Source organism: Anabrus simplex, chromosome 6, assembly GCF_040414725.1.
Source record: "Anabrus simplex isolate iqAnaSimp1 chromosome 6, ASM4041472v1, whole genome shotgun sequence".
In the NCBI taxonomy this organism is placed as follows: domain Eukaryota; kingdom Metazoa; phylum Arthropoda; class Insecta; order Orthoptera; family Tettigoniidae; genus Anabrus; species Anabrus simplex.
This window is the reverse complement of record NC_090270.1, coordinates 245,636,397-245,662,852: the sequence shown is the minus strand read 5'-3', so window position 1 is coordinate 245,662,852 and position 26,456 is coordinate 245,636,397.

The following is a 26,456-nucleotide window of genomic DNA, read 5'->3' as shown; positions in this document are numbered from 1 at the left end:
TTCTATTCTTTAAAGATATGTTGTAAGGATGTCAAAATTACTGTTAAAATTAGAGTGGAAGGATCAGTAATCTTGCATAAATCGAAATAGGTGTTAGTTTTATCATCACAGGTTATTATTGAATATATCTCAGGATTTGTGATGTTAGTCAATTCTCTACAATGTGATAGTTGTAAGGAAGCAGTTGTACAAAAAGAAACTCCTCATGCATTTATTTCTTTAAAGAATTGGGGTGATATGGAGGCCTATGTTCCTACGAAAGACGATATTCAGTGTGTAAACTTACTAAGATTTGTTTCAGAGAGAATGCAGTAATCACTCCTTATATTAACACCTAGATACTTACAATGATCCCCACAAGGAACTTTCACCCCATCAACGCAGTAATTAAAACTGAGAGGACTTTTCCTATTTGTGAAACTCATAATCTGACGTTTAACCCCGTTTATCAACATACCATTGTCTGCTGTCCATCTCACAACATTTTCAAGGTCACGTTGCAGTTACTCACAATCTTGTAACTTATTTATTACTCTATACAGAATAACATCACCTGCAAAAAGCCTTACCTCTGATTCCACTTCTTTACTCATATCATATATACACTGACTGACAGTGACAATGCAACACCAAGGAGGACTGGTTCGAAAGGGATGAAAGTTGGGGAAAAAACAGAGACGGCACGGACGAATAATTGATGTTTATTTCAAACCGATATGCAGGTTACACAATGCGCACGGCATCGACTCAGTAGGATGTAGGACCACCGCGAGCGGCGATGCACGCAGAAACACGTCGAGGTACAGAGTCAATAAGAGTGCAGATGGTGTCCTGAGGGATGGTTCTCCATTCTCTGTCAACCATTTGCCACAGTTGGTCGTCCGTACGAGGCTGGGGCAGAGTTTGCAAACGGCGTCCAATGAGATCCCACACGTGTTCGATTGGTGAGAGATCCGGAGAGTACGCTGGTCACGGAAGCATCTGTACACCTCGTAGAGCCTGTTGGGAGATGCGAGCAATGTGTGGGCGGGCATTATCCTGCTAAAACAGAGCATTGGGCAGCCCCTGAAGGTACGGGAGTGCCACCGGCCGCAGCACATGCTGCACGTAGCGGTGGGCATTTAACGTGCCTTGAATACGCACTAGAGGTGACGTGGAATCATACGCAATAGCGCCCCAAACCATGATGCCGCGTTGTCTAGCGGTAGGGCGCTCCACAGTTACTGCCGGATTTGACCTTTCTCCACGCCGACGCCACACTCGTCTGCGGTGACTATCACTGACAGAACAGAAGCGTGACTCATCGGAGAACACGACGTTCCGCCATTCCCTCATCCAAGTCGCTCTAGCCCGGCACCATGCCAGGCGTGCACGTCTACGCTGTGGAGTCAATGGTAGTCTTCTGAGCGGACGCCGGGAGTGCAGGCCTCCTTCAACCAATCGACGGGAAATTTTTCTGGTCGATATTGGAACAGCCAGGGTGTCTTGCACATGCTGAAGAATGGCGGTTGACGTGGCGTGCGGGGCTGCCACCGCTTGGCGGCGGATGCGCCGATCCTCGCGTGCTGACGTCACTCGGGCTGCGCCTGGACCCCTCGCACGTGCCACATGTCCCTGCGCCAACCATGTTCGCCACAGGCGCTGCACCGTGGACACATCCCTATGGGTATCGGCTGCGATTTGACGAAGCGACCAACCTGCCCTTCTCAGCCCGATCACCATACCCCTCGTAAAGTCGTCTGTCTGCTGGAAATGCCTCCGTTGACGGCGGCCTGGCATTCTTAGCTATACACGTGTCCTGTGGCACACGACAACACGTTCTACAATGACTGTCGGCTGAGAAATCACGGTACGAAGTGGGCCATTCGCCAACGCCGTGTCCCATTTATCGTTCGCTACGTGCGCAGCACAGCGGCGCATTTCACATCATGAGCATACCTCAGTGACGTCAGTGTACCCTGCAATTGGCATAAAGTTCTGACCACTCCTTCTTGGTGTTGCATTTGCTCTGTCAGTCAGTGTGTATATATATATATAAGAAAACTTAAAGGTCCAATAATACTGCCCTGAGGAATTCCCCTCTTAATTAACACAGGGTCAGATAAAGCCTTTCGAAAACTAAATTAATGTCAGTAGGTAAGAAATTCAACAGAATTGAATCTCAGATTGATTACACAAAGCTAGAACAGGTAGATAATTTGAAGTATTTAGGTAGTGTGTTCTACCAGGATGGTAATATAGTAAGTGAGAGTAGTAAAGCTAACACAGTGAGCCCGCAGTTGCAATCAACAGTATTCTGTAAGAAGGAAGTCAGCTCTCGGACGAAACTATCTTTACATCGGTCTGTTTTCATACCAACTTTGCTTTACTGGAGCCAAAGCTGGGTGGGCACAGGATATCTTATTCATAATTTAGAAGTAACAAACATGAAGGTAGCGAGAATGATTGCTGGTACAAATAAATGAGAACAATGACAGGAGGGTGCTTGGAATGAGGATACAAAGGCCAAGTTAAGAATGAACTAGATAGATGAAGCTGTACGCATAAACTTGCTTCGGTGGTGTGGTCGCGTGAGGCGAATGGAGGAGAATAGTTTACCTAGGAGAATAATGGACTCTGTTATGGTGGGTAAGAGAAGTAGAGTGAGACCACGACGACGATGGTTAGACTCAATTTCTAACGATCTAAATATAAGAGGTATGGAAATAAATGAGGCCACAGTACTGGTTACAAATAGAGGATTGTGGCGACGTTTAGTAAATTCAGAGAAGCTTGCAGACTGAACGCTGAAAGGCATTACGGTCTTTAATGATAATGTATATATGTTAATCTTATCTCATGTCATGCACGAATAATGTGAACGAAGTGCTGTCCTTGATGCTATGTCGTCGAGCGGGGAGTGATGAGTCAACGGGAGGCAGATAAGCTGGGTGTGCCTGCCGGCCAACCGATGAGATATAAGTTACTCATTGTATAATTAAAGCATGTAGAACATACTGAACACACCAAGTTATTCATGAGTACTTTAGAATTAAATAATCCACTAGCTTAATTAATAATGTCACTCCAAAATTCTCAAAGATAACTCAAGTCCACGTTTTAACAAACTTCATCTGACTACCGCAAGCTGCAGGTTACAGACTGAGAGAAAGCATCTTTTCGCGTGGGATCTTCGGGAATGCATACACTACAAGAAAGGAAAGGTCTTGTCTATAATTATAGAACGTAGGTACCGGTAGAACATACTGGGCACACGATGTTATTCATGTCTATTTTAGAATTAAATATACAGGGCGCGTTGGCCGTGTGGTTAGGGACGCGCAGCTGTGACTCGCATCCTGGAGATAGTGGGTTCGAACCCCACTGTCGGCAACCCTGAGGATGGTTTTCGATGGTTTCCCATTTTCACACCAGGCAAATGCTGGGGCTGTGCCTTAATTAAGGCCACGGCCGCTTCCTTCCCATTCCTTGCCTTTCCTGTCCCATCGTTGCCATAATACCTATCTATGCCGGTGCGACGTAAGGCAACTAGCAAAAAAAAAAAAAAGAATTGATGATGATGATGATTGTTGTTTTAAGGGGCCTAACATCGAATGTCATCGGCCGAAAGAAAGAATTAAATAATACACTAGCTTAATTCAATGTCAGTATAAGGTCCTTAGACTCTGCATAGGAGCAATGCAGTCAACACCCACAAATGCCCTGCAATTGAAACACTTGAACCTCTTCGCCATCTACGAAGGCAGTATCTAGCGGGCAAATATATTTTCAAGCTGTTTCAATACAGAAACTCTCCAATACCCCACAAGATATCCAAGCTGACTACCCCAGTACTGACTTCACGCTATTGGAGAAAGAAACGTCAACCGATCCTAGTGGATGAATTTACCAATCTCAGTGGTTGCAGGCGTATTATAAACACAACAGATACCCATCCCAGTTTTAACTTTTCTTTTGAAATCACGATTAAGGACCTGAATATATGGCTAGAAACATCGTTTGAGATCACTGTGAACTGCAACGATATCAGCTTCAAACTTTACCTGGCAGAATGGCCACACGCCCGACATATCTAACACAGACGGATCAAAGGACTGTAATACAGTGGGTAGTACCTATATCGATGTTCGTTCAGGCAGCTGTGGCAAATTCAGTCTACCTCCGACAGCATTCACATTTACGGCTGAGCTTACAGCCATTCTGTGTGCCCTCGAATGCACTGAAAATCTTCTTGAGCGGTTGATTGTAGTGTTGTTCGATTCCAGGTCAGCACTGTAGAGTCTACAAACTATTAACTCACGGACAACATCCTTGATTCTCGTACACGAGATTATTGCGGGGGTACATCGACTTGAGACACAGGGGAAGAAAGTTTCTGTGTGGGTAAAAGCCCATGTAGGAATACCAGGCAATGATCTAGCAGACAAAGCAGCACGATCTGCTAACACTGAAGGCCAACAGACATACACTACAGTTCCAGCATCGGATTACACTTCTTTGCTTCGTCGACGGCAATTGACAACGTGGAACGAGTGACATGATACCTCCCAACAACGTGGAAAACACTATGCCACTATCCATCCAGATATTCCGAACGTTCTTTGGCAGCAAGCGTCCCTATTCGCGCCAATTCATCAGAGCAATCGCAAGAATGAAATTTCATCATGGTTGTTTCCCTCAGCACCTCACAAAATTCAAGTACTACGATCCCCCTTCTGTTCATGGTCAGCTGATACAGTTGCAGATCTTAATCACATATTCTTTGGATGTCTACACCACAGTGTTCGCACTACTTTCCTAATATAAAATTTATTGGCATCGGGATACCAATTACCACCTATTCTTTCTTTAATTCTCCACAAAAGTGACATATCTGCTTACTTTGCGTTATATGTATTTCTCTCTGACACTGGACTGCGAATCTAAGACCTTCACCTAGGATCTATCTTACCCTACCAGAACTACAACACTCCTATCTCCTACTGATCCATGGCCTACTTACATGTACCACTGGATGTCCTCAAGGGCCTGATGATGAGAAGATGAATCCATTTCTCTTGTATCCGAGCAGCAAATAAATAAATAAATAAATAAATAAATAAATAAATAAATAAATAAATAAATAAATAAATAAATAAATAAATAAATAAATAAATAAATAAATAAATAAATAAATAAATAAATAAATAAATAAATAAATAAATAAATAAATTCCTATAATTCCCTTCCTTAAATAATTCACTGGCTGAGTGGGCTTCGACCCGAATGCAAAAGAAAAAGAAATACTAAAAAATCAAAGATGAGCGGGAATTGTGACGACACGATGCATTCGGGTCTATGAGCCGAGTGACAGCGAATATAGCCGATGACGGCTTCGGAGCGTAGACGCTGAGACGGAAGTCACAACTTCGACATACTTCACTTCACTGGCTCTACCAAAACTAGCATAATTTTGTCACTTCATTCAACTCTAATTTGCAAAGCTAATAATTATGGATCCTTCGGAATGTGCTGTTATATCATTTATTATTATTGTACAAATATTACGCAGTGTAACGTTATGTACTTATAATTATATTACCGATCCGTAACTTCAGTTATATCTTCAGTTATGTGAATGATTTTCCTTTCCTAAAAATAGGTTTAATGTGCAGCACGGTATAGCGGTGTACATAAAAATATTCTTTAAAAATACTGGGTTTTCATTTTGAACAATAGGTTGAGAAGTCACGATACTCACCGAGAGAGTTAGCGAATTTTATAGAATTGTGGCGCACTCTAGCAGCAGGCCGAGAGAAACTAGTAACCTTTCCTCCTCTGATCTCTCATTTAATGCAGTCAATTGCTTCTCTCTGTTGTCTGTTAGCTCATCAGCCCAGAGGCTGGTTGGATCCTCAAATAGTACCACCAAAGGTTATGTGTTTATAAGGAAACCGCAAAAACCAATGGCAGCACCAAAATGAGGCGTACTAGGCAAGACGAGGAGTGAGGTAGTTTGCCATTGCTTTCCTCACTGGGTCAGAAAGTGCTATTGCAGCACGACTGACCCTATGAGCAACACCTTTCATAACACTCAGATGCACTAGTCGTGCTCTGTATGTCATTACTCAGCGCCACCCATACCCCAGCAGCTTCCATATTGTCACAGCCATGGATGAGACTGGGACTTCGGTGGAAGCTACACTTTACTCTGGCCTGTGCCAAGAGATGGATACAAAAGTACTGTATCCATCAAGAAATGGCAGCAGGCAAGTCAATTGCTTATCGTCGTTAATAATACACGAAAATTTCATTCCTGACATTTTGGTATGAAAGGATTCGAAATTCCCATTTCTATACAACGGAGAACACTTCCTATGTGAGGAAGAAATTGGTGAACGATTATATCTATGAACACTAAAATACTCCTATATGTCACTGCCCTTTTCTTGATGACAGAATATCTCTCACACGCTAATCTCCGCATAGGTTTCCGAAAAGCGAATCATGTTGCTCGAATGAGAACAGCCAGGCGACAAAATTCATTTTTCATCATCATCATCATCTGTTTACCCTCCAGGTTCGGTTTTTCCCTCGGACTCAGCGAGGGATCCCACCTCTACCGCCTCAAGGGCAGTGTCCTGGAGCTTCAGACTCTTGGTCGGGGGATACAACTGGGGAGTATGACCAGTACCTCGCCCAGGCGGCCTCAACTGCTATGCTGAACAGGGGCCTTGTGGAGGGATGGGAAGATTGGAAGGGATAGGCAAGGAAGAGGGGAAGGAAGCGGCCGTGGCCTTAAGTTAGGTACCATCCCGGCATTCGCCTGGAGGAGAAGTGGGAAACCACGGAAAACCACTTCCAGGATGGCTGAGGTGGGAATCGAACCCACCTCTACTCAGTTGACCTCCCGAGGCTGAGTGGACCCCGTTCCAGCCCTCGTACCACTTTTCAAATTTCGTGGCAGAGCCGGGAATCGAACCCGGGCCTCCGGGGATGGCAGCTAATCACGCTAACCACTACACCACAGAGGCGGACAAATTCATTTTTAAATATAAAAAATATATATTTGTTCGTGACATCCACCTCTGCAGATACTGTATTTTGCCACTACTTTCACCACATGATAGGAACCTGCGTGTAAGTGTAATTTGGGAAGTGTAAAGTGTTGAATGTGAGGAAAGGAACGTTAAGGACTTCACAAACACCCAGTTCCCTGGCCAGTGATATTAATCATTTACAGTTAAAAACCCCTGACCCGGCCCGAAATCGTACCCGGCGCCACCGGGTGACAGGCGGACGCGTTGCGCCCCACACCGTGGGGCCGGAAAAGTTATATATTGCTCATTCTCCTTGAATTTTGAAAAAAGTGCCTATAAACAATTATTCTCTCAGAACTGGAACCACCGGGCGAGTTGGCCGTGTGCGTAGAGGCGCGCGGCTGTGAGCTTGCATCCGGGAGATAGTAGGTTCGAATCCCACTATCGGCAGCCCTGAAAATGGTTTTCCGTGGTTTCCCATTTTCACACCAGGCAAATGCTGCGGCTGTACCTTAATTAAGGCCACGGCCGCTTCCTTTCAACGCCCAGGCCTTTCCTATCCCATCGTCGCCATAAGACCTATCTGTGTCGGTGCGACGTAAAGCCCCTAGCAAAAAAAAAAAAAAAAAAGAACTGGAACCAAATCTGGAGATCACGTTGTGACAGATAATCGATCTTTGAAATATCTCTCAGATAGAACTAATCTATTTAAAACTGACCACATGGAAAACTATACTGTATTGCCACAGAGAAGAAGAAGAAGAAGAAGAAGAAGAAGAAGACGGCAGAGCACAAGTATTTCAACAGTACCAAAAGCATTGTATGCGTCTGATATACTAATTAAAGAAAGTAAATTTAAACACCTGCAAAAGATGAAAAATGTACAGTAATTGAAAAGATTACCATGTCTTTCATGATAACCCTAAGTTCAAACCAGACAAGGAAAAACAGTAAATTGGTTCCTTGAGGTGCCCGGAGTAGTGATTTATTATTAAATGTGAGTTTTTATTCCCTTTTAAGTTGCAATGCATTTTAAAGTAAGACGTACCGGTATTATTCATTAACCTATATTGAAACACGATTGAAATCTTCCTATGTGGTGTTTCTATTATTTTAAATAACGCGCAAACAATAAACAGAATTCGGAAGTGAAATTATCATTAAAATATACTGATTGCTAATATAAAAACTAACCCCAAGGCACTACACTCCTGAAGGCCCTTGGCCTACGAAGCGACCACTGCTCAGCCTGAAGGCCTGAAGAAAGATTTCGAGATGTCGTGTGGACAGCATGACGAATCCTCTAAGCCGTTATTCTTGGCTTTCTAGACCGGGGCCGCCATCTCACCGTCAGATAGCTCCTCAATTCTAATAATGTAGACTGAGTAGACCTCGAATCAGCCCTGAGATCCAGGTATAAATCCCTGACTTGGCCGAGAATTGAACCCGGGGCCTCCAGATAAAAGGCAGGCACGCTACCCCTACACCACGCAGCCGGCAAAATAAAAAAAATCCAAGGCACTACAGCCCTGAAGGGCCTTGGCCTACGAAGCGACCGCTGCTCAGTCTAATATACTAATATACTCTGTGCTGAAACCTTGAAAAACCAAGCATATGTACGATGAGTTCTTGATTATGTTGGTTATTCACCCTCCTCTAAAATTAGATTTTTGCCACATGGGAGGTTGTCTATCATCAACGAAGTTATGTTTTTACCTACGTCTTGGTCAGAATATGTAGTCTACTTATGCACACGTAAAATCAATCAGTCAGTCATCATTGTTCTGCATATAAGGTTGTCACTAAGGTGCCAGATTCCCCGTTACCTTGTCTTTTCTTAAGTGATTTCAAAGAAGCATCATTCGTTAATACTTAAAAATTGTCTTCATAATGAAACGGCTCTCCACTTCATAGTCGCCCTTTAAATCTCACATCACTATTTAACTTAACTTTAAGAGTTTTCTTCTGAAAGGTTTATGGTACAATTTTGCAACATTTGAAGAAATATCCCTTGCAATATTGTCCAACAAAACTTTAGCAGTTTTTACTGCAAGAGGTAATGCTTAATTTTGGCAGATATTGCACATGAGTTCCATTAAAAACCTGTCTTTTAGATCATCGGCACAGATCGGTAGATAGTGTTTTCTTGGGAAATAGTGTTACTTACTGCTTCAATAATAAAACAGTAACATATTTATACCAAAGCCCTGAAAATGGGTTAAACATACCACAGGACGCTCAGTTTGAGGTAATATTTTCTGTACACAACTGCCACAGCTAGTTTATTCTTCTGCTACATTTATCATTCATCCAGCTGACATTGCCAATGAAACTGGTGGAAGAGTAACTACAGATTCTGAGAACAGAAAAAAGTAATCATTGTCAGTGTTGAGTTAAGGAACAAATGATTTGTAAACACTTCTAAGAATATTTTGTTAAGTCAATAATATGAAATGTATGACTTAATATTGTATACACTACCTTTATTGAGCACGGGCTGCCTGGCCGAGGCGGTAAAGGCGTGCTCGGTTCGCCCGGAAGGACGTGGGTTCCAAATACTCGTCAGGAAGCCGTAAGAGATGAGATTTCCACTTCCGGAGGTGCATATGGCCCTGAGGTTCACTCAGCCTACACAAAAAATGAGTACCAGGTTAATTCCTGGGGGCAAAGGCGGCCGGGCGTAGAGCTAACCACTCTACCCCATCACGTGCCGAGACTAACAATGGTGGAAGCCTTTACCTTTCACTCCTCCAAGGGCCTTCATGGCCTGTACGGAGGTGACTTTGCTTTGCTTTTTACCTCTATTGACCCTACTCCGCCCACACAGTTTTATGTCTCAGAAGCGCAGACCTGGCGACAAAAAGTTGAATTACACGAGCTCGAACGGGAATCAGTTTCATGGCAGCACCGCTTTCAAGTAATAAGGTAAACTACGCTGCGGTCTAAAGCAAGCCATTTCAAAATGATTGACGCCTCTGCCAATAATTAGGCACCATTTGTATTTTCTAATCTGAACCGTAACTTGAACGCCAAAACAGTAAATAACATAAATATAATTAATACTACTTACTTACTCCTTGGCGCTACAGCCCTTGTAGGGCCTTGGCCTCCTGGACAATCTCCACCCACTCTTCTCTGTTGACTGCTCTGGTTCCGTTGCCAAGATCGTTTATCCATTAAATCCGTCCGGTTTTCTTTGTCCTTTGGTTCCGTAACCAGAGTTTTTTTTTTCCGGGGTAGGGTTGTTGACTCCACGCCCAAACCCCAACCAGGAGGACCAGGGTACTGCTGTTCTGGCCCATCGCCTTATACCTGTCCAGCTTGGGTGGTCCTACCAGGAGCCGTAGCTCCCGCTGGCATAGCTCTAAGGGTCATTTGAGCACGCTAGCCTCCAAAAACACCCGGCAATGCTATATTGCCTTCTTCAAGGTGGCAGTACCTGCGGGAGGAAATATAATTAATGAACTTCAAAAACAATTTGTCGCACACAGTCTAATGCACAATTAGAGAAGAAAAATATTGGTACTTTATAACTCATTTTGTAGTAGGCCTATCGGTTCGTTTGTAATTAAAGCCTAAACTCGATCGTCCACAATAATAAATTCGACAGTAGGTCAGTAGGGTTAATAGGAATTAGCATTGACAACGTTCTTCAAGTATTACGGCCATTGGTAAGCAAGAGTTCGTCAGTCCAAAGAGTTTCTCTTTTTCTAGTTGATATAGGTTTAACGTTAACGTCACACTAACAAATGGCAGGAATGGCCTTCGTTAAAATACAGCCCCAGCATTTGCCTACTGTGAAAATAGGAAACTTATTTATTATTATTATTATTATTATTATTATTATTATTATTATTATTATTATTATTGCTATTTGTTTTACGTCACACTGACACAGATAGGTCTTATGGCGACGATGGGACAGGAAAGGCCTAGGAATGGGAAGGAAGCTGCCGTGGCCTTAATTAAGGTACAGCCCCAGCATTTGCCTGGTGTGTAAATGGGAAACCACGGAAAACCATCTTCATGGCTGCCGACAGTGGGGTTCGAACCCACTATCTCCCGGATGCGAGCTCATAGCTGCGCGCTCCTAACCGCACGGCCAACTCGCCCGGTAAAATAGGAAACTATGGAAAACCTTATTCAGGGCTGGTGATAGAGTAGTTCGACCCCACCACCTCTGGAATGCAAGCTCATAGTTGCGTGACTTGAACCGTACCAGAAAGTTTAGGAACCACTTACTGTATTTAACGGAAGCTTATGTAACAAGCGTGGGAAGAAGATTTGCGGTTGGCACATAGCCTACACGTAAGTGGTGCAGGAAACTGCGGCAAGTAGTAATGTAGTCAGTGTGTATGCGTATAGTTGGAATTCATTTTATATCACGTTTGCGGATTGTCGTAATACCTGATGATGACGAATGATTGTGCATTACAGAAGACTAAACTTCCCGCTGACATGGTCTAGTTGTTAAACATCGCAAAACATGCGCTTTGATATAAGAGCTATACCGTTTATATTTACAAAGAAGTGAAGAAAGAAGAATAAACGAGGAAAGAAAGAAAGAAATATAAAGGAAGAGGGAAATAATAATAATAATAATAATAATAATAATAATAATAATAATAATAATAAAGAACAAAATGTAAATACCTTGGTGAGTGGATCGAATGAAACGGACTAGATAGAGGTCTTAGCAGCCAGAGGAAAAAAAAAAAATGGAGGTAGCTTTTCAAACCACCCGGAACATTAACAAAAGGTGCTTGTCTATAAATACAAAAATTCGTCATTACAACACTGTCGTCAAGCCGGCATATCTCTGCGTCAGAATGCCGTATCGTCTCTCAGAAACGCGAGCTCTCTAAGTTACAGTAGAACAAAAAGAGAGAACGATTCTCCGCAACATACTTGGCCCAAACTACAAAAATGGAATCTACATAAGAAAATCCAGACAAGGAATCTAATCTAAGATAGAAAAGATAACGAACATAATGTGCGTCTACTCTAAGATAGAGAAGATCAGGGACAGAATGGGCAAACGCAGGGCTCGCTTCTAGGGTCACTTACGACGGATGGAGGGCTCTCTATGGAAAAAATGCTTTTTTTAACAATTTCTAATCAAAACCAAAAACAACAATTCCCTGGTTCGTTAACGTCAAGAAATACCTGAAAGAAATGGGCCTACGAACGGATGCCGCGCACAAACTAGACATCGTGACTATTGGGACTTACAGAGACGAGAAATGGACCAACTGGTGCAAAGTGGTCGGATGAATGCCGTGTTCGACACAGCAAGGTAATAAAAACCAACAGGATTAATCGAAAATCGAATAAACGGCAGAATGTATAATGAAACTTATCGTGGTCCCTAGTTGGCCGAGTAGCGAAAAGTAAATAAAGAACAAAGACATTTACTATAAAAAGCCACTCTCAATTAAACCATAAATCCAACCTTACATCACTGTATAAAATAAAACAAAACAAGGAGAAATTGAAGAAACTAAAAGCCTACAACCTGTTTGCCAGTCAGGGAGCGGGTCAGGGATGGAATGAATGAAGCCCTCATCTTGCGGCGAGGATAGGAATTGTGCCGGCTGCCAAAGCCTGTCGCACTCCTCTGGGGCAATGAGTAATGACTGACAGATGAAATGAAATGATAGTGGAGAGTGTTGCTGGAATGAAAGAAGACAGGGAAAACCGGAGTACCCGGGTAAAAAAACCTGTGCCGCCTCCGCTTTGTTGTCCAGCACAAATCTCACATGGAGTGACTGGGATTTGAACGACGGAACCCAGTGGTGAGAGGCCGACGCGCTGCCGCCTGAGCCACGGAGGTTCGATAAATTGAAGAATTGGAGTAAAGGGAAAGTACTTAGGAAGATATTTGGACCAAGTAAAGTTAGGGGTACTGGAATGAGGAGCGATAAAGACATTTACAGCCAATTATCAGGTGCCCTCAAGAAAATGAGAATTTTTTTTTCACGGTCAAGTGGTCCGAATGAACTCAGAAAGAATCAAAAGACAAATAGTTTGGTTCATCGAAGTAAAAAAGGATTGCTAGGCAGGCAGAAATTCTAGACAGGCTTATATTTCGCAATACGATTAGAAAGTTTGAGGGTTTTCAGAAAAAAAGGACAGAAAGGGTGAAATGTCTGGACGAATTAAAGAAGAAGCGAATAAAGTGAAAAAGTATTGGAGTGACCGGAAATCAAGAAAGGAGGCAATAACATCACGAAGTTACACCCTGTGACAATAAAGTTCGGTGAATGAAGTCAGAACGGTCGATACGGCAACACTGGCGACACACAACGCTGCACCTGCGTAGCAGCAGGTTTTGATCACCTGCTCCCAACGTTGTTCAGTTGAGCATCGTGTGTGTGCCGCGTAAGACCTGTTTGACACTGCGTGTTAGTGTGTTGGTTCTGAACTGCGAACAGGAACATGAACAACCAAAAGATCAATGTACAGTTTTGTTTTAAGCCTGGCAAGACACCGAAAGAAATGCATACGGTGCTGGTACTTGTTTATGAAGATCAAGCACTCTCCTTGAGGTGTGTGTACGAGTGGTTCGCCCGTTTTCGAGCAGGGTGGGATAGTGTTTTTGACAACCCCCGTAGTGGAAAACCGGCGACCGCCGTAAGACACGGAAACATTGAGAAGGCGAGGACATTAATCACGAACGTTCAGCGATTAACTGTGCACATGATAGTGGATGAACTGCATATTAACCGTGAATCCGTGCGACAAATCGTTACTCAGATGTTAGGGAAGAGGGAAACGTGTTCTCGTCTTGTGCCACATCGCTTGACTGACGATCAGAAGCAGGCACGTTTAGAGGTTACACATGATTTCATCGAAACGGCGGATGCGACACCAAATTTCTTGAACTGTGTCATTGAGGATGAAACCTGGTGTCTCAGGTACGACCCTGAAACGAAACGGCAAAGCATGGAATGGCGTTCTCCGGGATCCCCTCGTCGGTAAAAGGTCCCACGACTCAAATTCGCTTTGAAACGAAAGAGATTTGACGATATTTCTGACGTCTAACGAAACGTGACGAGGCTTTTGAACACCGTCCCAAAAGAATCCTTCCTGCAAAGTTTCCAGGACATGTAGCGCCGGTCTCAGCAGTGCATAGTTATGGGAGGGGACTATTTCGAATGAGAGTAAGGTCACTGTCGTGCATTGTTCACATATGTTGATAGTACAGGACTATACACCGAACTTAATTGCCACAGGTTGTATTTTACAAAATAATAATAATAGTAATAATAATAATAATAATAATAATAATAATAATAATAATAATAATAAGAATAACAATAATAAGTGTGTTACGTCCCACTAATAAATGGATTTCGGAGTCACCGGTGTGTCAGATTTTTGACCCGCTGAACTTCTTTTACATGCTATTAAATCTACCGAACCAAGGCCGCCTTATTTTAGCACCTTCAAGTACTATCGGACCTAGCTGGAATTGAACTCGGTAATTTGAGTTCAGAGGACCAGCACTCTACAATCTCAGATACTTAGCCCGATCGATAGATAGATAGATAGATAGATAGATAGATAGATAGATAGATAGATAGATAGATAGATAGAAATAATGTTGTAGACTTTTTGTTCACATTATGCAGCACACCACTACTGTAAAGTACCGTAGTTAAAGAAATATGAAATTACAGTTTTTTTCAAATTCCTTTTTACAGACAGATAATTCATAAAGACCTAATTGCGTCGATATTTACTGCTACAGTTACAACATTAGTTAGAATGTATGAGTATGTGTCAAATCGAGATAACGAAGGAGCTATTTTAGTTTTGCAGCTCTCCGACTACTGCCGTTAAATACTTTTGATATTCACACTACCTAGATCTTCCTGGAGTTCCCTGAGTTACTCAACATATCCAACCCCTCAGGTAAGTACACAGCTAAAAACTCTCTTGCTTGCTATGCTTAGGTTGGGTTTAAAATTTCAAGTAACTTGTGCAAGTTATTGCTGCAAATTCTTGCAAGGTACTTGCTGCTCGGTTTACACTTCATGCAAGAAAACTATACTGCTAATAATAAGAGATGGTTTGTGACATTTCGTAGAGGGAGGTCCGTTTACTGCCTGCTGAGGCGGGATAAAGGGAGTGGCTGTGTGGTTGCCATGGAAACGAGGGTGGGGCGACTGCGGTTGCCATGGAGATAAAACTTCTGGGAGGCTCGTCTTGCAGGGAGTTGCCAAACCTCTCACTTCACTTGTGAGCTAGATCTTGTTGCAAGCAGTTCAGTGTGAGTGGCCGTTAGTAAGTTTCTAATTGTATTTTAAATACTATTTACGTACGTACGCACGTGCAATCATTGTATTTATATTTTGAGTACGATGAATATTCCTCGAGGGAGAGGGAGGCCCAGGACTCGTCCACCTCGTGAAAAAAATACTGCCGGCCATGGTGTGACAATTCATCACCAAGGAAGAGAAATGATATGTGCTGCAAGAGAATTCTTTGAAGAGGAGGCTACGAGTTTATCGGAAAGGAATGTTCCCTTAATTCCATTCCAGAGCAAAATTTGTTCTATTTGCGACCAGTTCCATTGCAGTGGAAAACAAGAATGTGAAGAAAGACCAGTTCTTGTCTCATTTGCGATCACTGTAAAATTTTCAGCAGCCTGTCAGGGTTTCCCAACTTTAACGCAGCAAGGGGACTGCTAATTAAGGCGTAGCTTTATATAATGGATACTCTTACAGAAATTTACTGAAAAGTGAGGATGTTTGGTGACAAGGGTTTGTTTTACCGCTGGATTTACGTCGCAGCGACACAGATAGGTCTTACGGCGACAATGGGATAGGAAAGGCCTTGGAGTGGGAAGGAAACGACCCTGGCTTGTTGTGTTTGTTGTGAAAATAGGAAACCACGGAAAACCATCTACAGGGTTACCGACAATGGGATTCGAACCGACTATTTTCCGAACGCAATATATTCTCTTCGCGCTATCATTATAGAATCGTCATTTTTTCAACTTATTGTAATCTAAACATTTTCTTAACATTAAGTTCTGGAATCTTCTACATCTAATCGAAGCGTACAGACAAAAATTATAATTTTATTTATATAGATGAAAGTAGACCGAGTGGCCGCGCGTTTTAACGCTCTGTGGCTATGGAGCCAAGCTCTGCATTCGGGAAACGCGTGGGTTCGAATCCCACCGTCGGCTCTTCTCAGAATAGTTTTCTGTGGCTTAATATCTTCACTTCCAGGCAAACGCCGGTACAGTTCCTATCCATAGGCACCCCTTTCCCAATTTTATTCACCATAACACATTTCGTCTTCATTAGCTCCTCAACTGAGGTTGGTGCCAGGAAGGGCATCCGGCAGTAAAAACATGCTGTGTAAATTAATTAGGAAACCACGGAAAACCATCTTCAGGGCTGCCGACAGTGGGGTTCGAACCCACTATCTCCCGAATACTGAATACTGGCCGCACTTAAGCGACTGCAGCTATCCAGCTCGGTAAATAAAAGGTTTATTTGAGTCCTGTTTATTCCCTGTCAATCCCGATATAAACGCATCAGTCTCAAACGGTAAATATAAGTAATTTAATGACTTTCAACATACGATTCGTAAGATTCCCAGTTTCACCAGTTACTTGAGGGATGTCTTCCTGTTCTAATCCTTCAGTAAGGATTTCCCTCACAGCAACCTGACTGTTTGTATGTCACTGATAAGAACCTGATTGTATAAGAGTGATCGCAAATGGGACGACACCGCCTGGCCAGGCAGTCTACAACAGATCACAGTGGTCAGAATGACGGAGAGAACAAGTGAGCCGGAAGCGAGGGGTAAGAGCATGTACAGAAAGGAATGCTGGAATGTGGCAACATCGTGAAATGCCACGTGCAGTGCTCCTCCCTCCAACCTTACCTGTCAGACACCATCTCTTCTTATTAGCAGTATAAGCAAGTTACTTGCACAAGTTTTACACAAGTAACTTGCAGATACTGGCTACATGTACTTGCAGTGCAAGTCAACCGAAATGGCGACATACAGGCAGATGGGATGTGCTGTAGCTCTCTTAATTATTATGAATAAAGAGCAAGAATCATATGGATAAATGAATAATGGGGGTATTTATGGTAAAGGCGCTGCCCGACTGCGCAAATTACGCCAGAAAAATTTACAGTGCACTGATGACAAGTAGGTTACATCTCTTTTAATTTGTGATTGTGCTATGAATGCAGTGGTAGTTAATATTAAACGTGCAAATTTTCATTCTGAACTGAAAGCCAGTACGCTGACCAATCAGCCAACGAGTCGGACAAATTATTGAAGAAAAGGTTACATAAACAACAATCCCTCTTAAAACAGTAATCACCACCACCGCATTTTTCTTCATTGTTTTCAACCCTTATTGATTTGCATTGACCATTTGCACATTTTCTTGGCTGGGGAAAGAACAACTATCACAAAATATCATCATCATCAACATCAACATAGTTTGCGCTCTGGATTCTTTTTTGAAGTCAGTTAGCGGCAGAATTTCAAAGATAGCGACTAGCGACTTCAAATTTTAGATAAAATTTATGACTTGTTAAATTTCGTGAGCCAAATAATCAATATTATTGCACTTTGTGTAACCGCGTGGGCACGTGATGCAATGTATTAATCTGTGCATTTTAAGTAACTGCATGTGAGAGTGCATGACTCATTCATACGTGTGGAGCATGAGCGCATATTATTTTCGGAAAACTTATCAGGGACCGTCCGTCGTACCCACTCACTTTCTGTAAGGGAATTTAGTTAGGTAATTTTAATTTCCCTGTGATCAGATGAGTTGATGACAACATTTCGAAAGCATTCACTATTCAATTGCCCCAGTCATTCTAATGGAATTTCAAATGAATAATCGGAAAATTAATCTCATGCAAAACATAATCAAATAAACGAATCGGAAAAATGAAATAATGGAACAAACGATTATTTTGTATTTGACTATCCCATCAAATGAATCTCTAAATGTTGAAACTAAATGAGTGAATTAACAGTCGTAATCTTTAATACCTGTAAAATGAAGTTCTTTATTTAAGTAAATGGCGTCTTCCGGCCGAATAATGGAACTAAGCCCCAGTATTACCAATTAAGAATTTATTTTTAGCAGCAGGCATCATACCTATAATTTTATCTCATCCGGCTCCATAATATATATGCTTAGCATGCTGGCCTTTGGTCCAAGGGGTCCAGGGGGTCCCGGGTTCAATTTCCGGCCGGGATTTTAACTTCCATTTGTTAATTCATATGGCTTGGGTACTGGTGTTTGTGCCGTCTTTAGCATTCGACTTCATGGATTGGGAAAAATGCATATCTCTATTTTTCGTAAGAGTTCATCTGTTCGCTTATTTCAATCGATGAAAAATTATATTCATGACGCATCCGATTATTGCACGCGATATAACTGAATAATATTTGAAACTCATTCGATTATTTAAATGACCGGATAGAAGTTATTCGATTATCCCATCACTAGTAGGGTGGGCATATTTTATACATTCGAAGAAGAACTGGCGCTGCTCGCTGGCTCAGGTAGACGAATCTACTGTACTCCTACTAATCCGTCTTCTTCTTCTTTTTTATCTGCTTACCCTCCAGGGTCGGTTTTTTTACTCGGACTCAGCGAGGGATATCACCTCTACCGCCTCAAGGGCAGTGTCTTGGAGCTTCAGACTCTGAGTCGGGGGATACAACTGGAGAGGATGACCAGTACCTCGCCCAGGCGGCATCCCCTGTTATGCTGAACAGGGGCCTTGCGGGGGGATGCGAGGATCGGAAGGGACAGACAAGGAAGAGGAAGGAAGCGACCGTGGCCTTAAAGTTAGGTAACGTCCCGGCATTTGCTTGGGAAACCACGGAAAACCACTTCCAGGAATGGCTGAGGTAGGAACCAAACCCACCTCTACTCAGTTGACCTCCCGAGGCTGAGTGAACCCCGTTCCAGCCCTCGTACCACTTTTCAAATTTCGTGACAGAGCCGGGAATCGAACCCGGGCCTCCGGGGGTGGCAGCTAATCACACTAACCACTACACCACAGAGGCGGACTTCTTACTAATCCTCTTCCTGAAATTCGTGAATTATGATACTCGTAAGTTCTGAGACGAAACGGAATGACTACATTTCACTAATTGCTGTCTATTTACAAAGTCTCACAGCAGGCAGTCTGACTCACAGGTATTACCTGGAAGGCGGCAATCCTCATTGACAACCAACTTTCTCTTTCGCTCGCAAGTTCTTTTTTGCTAGAGGCTTTACGTCGCACCGACACAGCCAGGTCTTATTGCGACAATGGGATAGGAAAGGGCTAGGAGTTGGAAAGAAGCGGCCGTGGCCTTAATTAAGGTACAGCCCCACATTTGCCTGGTGTGAAAATGGGAAAACACGGAAAACCATCTTCAGGGCTGCCGACAGTGGGATTCGAACCCACTATCTCCCGGATTCAACTCACAGCTACGCGCTCCTAAACGCACGGCCAACTCGCCCGATTCTCGCAAGTTCAGTCACCCCACACAGCAGCTGCAGGCGAATAGATGTGACTGCAGGGCTACTGGCCACCATAACACAAGACTGTTCCTTAGTTCCACTCCAGAGAAAGTCCACCAGTCTCACGTTGAACTGCTTAACACAAAAAACTAGCGGTCACGCAGCAATGCTAGCCAGTACTACGATATTCCTCAGAGCAATGACAGCTCCAATCACTCCACGTCGGTACACATACAGTTCTCCGCTTAGTACACGACGATACACTTATGGGACACTAACGGAAGCTAGTCTCCCTGTGGTTTAAGGCAGTAGAATAACACCCACGGTATCCCCTGCCTGTCGTAAGAGGCGACTAAACTTTCAACTTGGGAGCGTGGGTTGGCGGCTAAGGGGCTCTTAGCTGAGTCCTGGCATTACTTCCACTTATGTCTCAGTCTCATCCTTGGCTTTGACAATATGAAAGTGACCGAGGTATGAGTGAAGCCAGTAATGCCATTCCTTATGAAGCCAGTCCCTGTTATGAATGGTGTGTAAATATCGCTCATAGGGTCGGTTGCTGCATGCATTTCAGTGGGCTTGGCAGACTGATATGCAATAGCAACTTCTTGCTCAGTGAGGAAAGCAACGGGAAACTACCTCACTCCTCACTTCCCTAGTATGCCTCTTCAGTGACACCTAGGCTATCTATGACAGCTGTTGGTGGAGCTGTAGAGGATCAAACCAGCCTTCGGGCTGAATACCCAACATACATACATACATACATACCTGTGCCAGGCTCCTCACTTTCATCGATAGTATCCGACCTCCGTTCATCAACTCTTGGTTCTTTTACAACCCCGGCGGTATTAGAGCATTCGAGACCTAGGGAGACTTTCATTTTCACGCCCTTCATTTTTCGAAGTGTTGGATCCCTTCCATTTTTTCTCTCACACTTGGTCTGTTCCTTAATTAAGGCCACAGCCGCTTTCTTCCCACTCCTAGGCCTTTCCTATCCCATCGTCGTCATAAAACCTATCTGTGTCGGAGCGACGTAAAGCAAATTGTAAAAAAAAAAAAAAAAAATACTCTCTGATTAGTGTTTATTCAGTATGTGTTGTGTGAGATCAGTTAGTGTAACCTCTTTGATTCTTGTTACTCCTGAGATTTGTTTACGAGAGCTTTGAAATAAGCAAAGAAACACACTTCAAGTTTTAGTTTGGTATCATTTTTGTAGTTCGCAAGATGGCCTCCATGTATATATGTGTATTAAAATAAATGTGTTCGATTATTGTGGAATTGTACCCATGTTTTATCGTTTTCGAAGTGCATTCCCAACATTTGGCGACCGTGACAGGATATTAGACAGTTATATAATCATATAAACAGTTTCATACGTAGTATTTCAAGCATGGAAGTGAATATAGCTGTGACAAAGAAATCAAGAGCGGTATTACGGCGATCAATAACCAAGATCTACAATGAGCTCGACGCGTTACTACAGATGCCGGAGAAAGATACGGAAAGTATTAGTGCACATATGGATCTATTAGAAACAAAATTTCATGAATTAACAGGTATGGATACTCTTATCTTCACTAATATGATTGAGAACGTGGAGGTTAGGGATGACGAGTTAGACAAAGAAATCAGTATGGCTGACGAGTATAAGTTCACATTTTATAAGGTTAAGACTGTTGTTACGAAATTATTAAATGAAGACCGGAACTCAGAAGCTACTGCAGTATCAGTTAATTCTAACTCGTCACTCCAAGTTAAGCGTTCATACAAGCTGCCTTTGTTGGAATTGAAAAAGTTCGGAGGTGAACTAAAAGATTGGCTTCCTTTCTGGTCACAATTTAAGAAAATTGATGAGGACCCTCTTTTAGACCCTAGTGATAAATTCCAATACCTCATACAGGCCACCACTTCTGGATCCAGAGCAAGAGATTTAGTTGAGAGCTTTCCTGCTACCGGAGAAAATTACTGTAAAGCAATATCAAGTCTCAAAGCACGCTATAGGAAGGATGATTTGCTGGTAGAAGTGTACATTAGGGAGTTGTTAAGTTTAATCTTACAGAATGCTGTGAGCCCTAATAATGTGTGTTTATCAGGTCTCCTTACTGCATCTGGTAGAGAAACAGCAGGGTGTGTCTTTTGTTCGTCTAATCACAAGTCTCAAGACTGTATTAAGGCCCAGAAAATGACTTTGCAAGAACGTCGTCTTGCACTTGAGACTAAAAGATGCTGTTTTTCTTGTCTCAAGGTCGGACATCCAGCGAAGAAATGTAGAAATAGGCCTAGGTGCATCATTTGTAGTCGAGGACACTTTGTGCTTATGTGTGATAAGTTGCCACAAACCCAGGTAGACGTAGCCGTAGGGAGACCAAACTCAACAGGAGACAAGATGGCTTCTAGTGCGCAAGTCCAGAAAGATGAAGCTTTAGCTAGTTTGTCGAACCATTGTGGGGTGCTGATGCAAACACTAGTTGTCAAGTTTCGGGGCCAAGGAGTTGAGCGGACTGTAAGAGCATTAATTGATTCAGCATCACAACGTTCCTACATTTTGAAGAGTACAGCCACGGAAATGGGATATCAAACTGGCAGACAGGAAAATATCCAACACTCGCTATTTGGAGGTACAACCACTGGAGTATACCATCATTGTGTGTACACTATTTATCTCTCTAGTCTGGATGGTAGCTACAACTGTCACATTGAAGCATTAGACCAAACAAGAATTTGTGGTGCCATACCTTCAGTACAGCAAGGTCCTTGGATTGAAGAACTAAGTAGTCAGAACATTGTTTTGAGTGACATCGAATCTTATGGACCAATAGAAATATTAATTGGAGCTGATGTTGCAGGGAAATTGTTTACAGGAGGCCACAAGATACTAAGTACTGGACTAGTGGCCATGGAAACTCGTTTGGGATGGATTTTAATGGGCAAAGTACCTTCAGAACATAGGAATGAGGAAAGTATGGCTATGGTGGTGACTGCTATGCTAACAAGAGAAGCCACCATCACAGATTTGTGGACTCTAGATACTTTAGGGATTAGCGATCCATCTGAGAAACGCAGCAGATCTGAGATTGAGTCCTCTACACAACAACATTTCCTTGATACAGTATCAGTCAATGAAGAAGAGCGGTTTGAAGTTCACCTCCCATGGGTTGAAAACCATCCTCCACTGCCTGATAATTACCAATTATCACTGAAGAGACTGATGTCTACTGTTAAGAGATTGAAGACTGAAGGTTACTATGATGCTTATCAGGAAGTACTAGATGATTGGCTGAGGGAAGGGGTGATAGAAGAAGTGCCTCCTCAGGAAATGGATGTTCATTGCCACTATTTGCCTCATCGTCACGTTGTGAAACCTGGATCAACAACACCAGTGCGCCCCGTGTTCGATGCCTCGTCTAAAGAAGATAAACAGCCTAGCCTCAATCAATGTCTTGAGAAAGGCCCTAATTTAATTGAGAAAATACCTTCCGTGTTGGCTCGTTTCCGACTGAAGAAGGTGGGAGTTGTTGGAGACATAAGAAGAGCTTTTCTCCAGATCAGCATTCGTGAGAGAGACAGAAATTTTTTGAGATTCTTGTGGTTAGACAGAAATGGAAGTCTCAAGACATACAGACATTGTCGTGTTGTATTTGGAGTCTCTCCAAGTCCTTTTCTATTAGAATCATGCATCAAACTTCACCTTGAAAATACATTAGTACTGTGTGAGGAAGGGAAGTCACCATGGCCCAAGTCATTTGTGGAACTTCTTACCAATAGCTTCTATGTTGATAATTGCCTTGCCAGTTTGGACGATGAAGAACAAGCTAAACAGTTTATTGATGTAGCTTCAGGTGTCATGAGGGAACGGCAATTTTGTCTTCGAGGGTGGGAGTTGACCGGAAGTAATGATGTTTCCGGACCTACCAACGTGTTAGGACTCCTATGGAACAAGTCCGACGATTCCCTAGCAATCAACATAGATAACCTTCTTTCGATTAGCTTCGAGAAAATAACAAAGAAAGTTATTTTGAGTGCTGCCCATAGAATTTTTGATCCGGCGGGTGTCACATGTAGTGTAGCATTAATACCAAAATTGTTGCTTCAACAGACTTGGGGAGAAGGTTTGAAATGGGATGAAGAAGTCAATGAAGAGATCAAAATGAAATTCTTGAGTTGGCTTGAAGAAGTTCCTCTTTTAGCTCAAGTCAAGATTCCTCGTTGGTTGTCTAACTGCAACAGCCCAGACGACTCCTGGACACTTCACATTTTTTCAGATGCCTGTCAGACATCATATGCAGCAGCTGTATTCCTGCGTGTTGAGCAAGGGGGTGAAGTGAGTGTTCACTTGGTGGCTGCCAAGTCAAGAGTTGCACCAACTGGAAAATCAGGCAAGGGATTGACCATTCCCAGGTTAGAACTTTTAGCAGCTTCAATAGCAACGAGATTATATGCATCGATTGTAAAGGATTATTGTATTCCCGATATTAAGGCAATTTTTAGGACAGATGCTTCAACTGTTCTCGCTTGGATTCAGCGAAGTGAAGCATGGGGTGCTTTTGTCATGAACCGGATTAAAGAGATACGAGAACTGTCAGTTGGTTGCGAATGGCGACATGTTCCTGGAAAAGAAAACCCATCAGATCTTCCATCACGCGGATGTTCTGTGAAGAAGTTGATACAATGCCGTTGGTGGGAAGGCCCTGGTTGGTTGAGAGAAAATCCAGACTGCTGGCCACAAACTGACTTTTCTTATAATGAGGAAGAGATAAATTCGGAGAGAAGGAAGAATGTCGTTTCATTGATATCAAGTAATTCAGAAGACATCGGTAAAGATTGGTATTACCAACACTTTTCTCAGTACAAGAAAACTGTAAGGATGGTAGGCTGGATGTTCCGCTTTCTGACCAACTGTCGCATCAGCAAAGCTCAACGCATACATTGTGACCTGACAAGTGAGGAATTTGTCATGGCAGAAAGGAAGATTTTACGGTGGGTGCAGGAGGAAGTGCTCATAGATGTTTTCAATTCCAAACTAAAGAGCTTACTTCCGTTTGTTGACGAACAGGGATTGATTCGTTTGATGAGCAAGATATCAAACCGGGATGATGTCAGGGACTTTTGTCATCCCATTGTGCTCCCAAAGGCTGATCACCCAGTCGTTCAGCGACTGATTATGGACGCCCATCTTAGCAACTGTCATGCTGGTACGCAGATGCTTTTGTCAATTCTGAGGCAACAGTATTGGATTCTAGGAGGTAGACAAACAATTAGAGCTGTTATTAACTCCTGCATGATTTGTAAACTTCATAGTTCAAAGAAGTTGGCAGCTCATCCTTCACCTTTACCTGAGAGTAGAGTGCGTGACGCAAGAATTTTTGAAGTTACTGGAGTTGATTTTGCTGGTCCTCTCTACATCAAAGCCGATGATGGAACCTCGAAGAAGGCATGGGTTTGCTTATTCACTTGTGGAGTTTACCGTGCAGTTCGATTGGAACTGGTATCTTCGTTATCAACAGATAGCTTTCTACAAGCTTTCGGACGTTTCTGCAGCAAACAAGGAAGACCTATCATTGTCTACAGTGACCAGGGAACAAATTTTATTGGGTTTAAGAACTCCTGTCACAAACTGGACTGGAATGCAATCTCACAATACAGTTCAGCGCGGAAGATAGATTGGCGTTTTAATCCTCCAGCTTCGCCATGGTGGGGAGGTTGGTGGGAACGACTAGTAGGAATGCTCAAAACTCTTCTCCGTCGAGTGCTTGGTCGATCATCTGTCAACTATGAAGAGATGCAGACAATCCTCTGTGACTGCGAAACCGTCATAAATTCTCGGCCATTAACCTATTTGTCTGACAACCTATCAGATCTGGCTGCTCTAACTGCAAACATGTTTCTACACGACATAGAAGAAGTAGGAGTACCTGAGTATGACCTGTTCGAAGCAACTGATCTTCGGAAAAGACTGCAGTATCGCCTTCAGTTGAAAAAGAATCTTAGAGAAAGATTTCGTACTGAGTATTTAGGTCAGTTGAAGTTGTTCGCCAGCAAGGATAAGCCACATGATCTCAAACTGGGAGAAATTGTTTTGGTTGGCAATGATGACACTAGAAGAATGGATTGGCCATTGGGACGAGTTGTCGAGCTTGTTAAGGGAAAGGATGGCAATGTTAGAGTAGTTCGTGTCGTCACTGCTTCAGGCGAGCTTATAAAGCCAGTTCAAAGAATATACCCACTGGAACTCGAGTTTCAACCACCTGAGGATACCCAGGAAATCCGAAACCACCTAAGGAAAGACTTTGTTCCAAGTGAGGAAAATATAAAGGATAATCACGAGGCCGGAGCATGTGACTCTTCTACTCCTGCTGAAGATGGTCCTCAAGTTTCAAAGCAGACAGTGAAAATAACTCGTCTAGGACGATTGATTCACAAGCCAGAAAAGTTAAATTTGTGATATGTGTCAATTAACATATTTATTTGTGTTTATATTATTGAATTTTATCATTTTGTAATTTTTTCAGGACTATTTTATCAAAGTGGCAATTTGTGCATAAAGGGTGTAAGTCAATTCATGTTAACATTCATTTGACTTAGGTGGGAGGATGTTGTGTGAGATCAGTTAGTGTAACCTCTTTGATTCTTGTTACTCCTGAGATTTGTTTACGAGAGCTTTGAAATAAGCAAAGAAACACACTTCAAGTTTTAGTTTGGTATCATTTTTGTAGTTCGCAAGATGGCTTCCATATATATATATATATATATATATATATATATGTATTAAAATAAATGTGTTCGATTATTGTGGAATTGTACCCGTGTTTTATCGTTTTCGAAGTGCATTCCCAACAGTATGGTTGCCTAGTTGTACTTCCTCTTAAAACAATTATCACCGCCACCACCTGACGGCAGCCAGCACTACTGCTGGTCCACTCCAACTA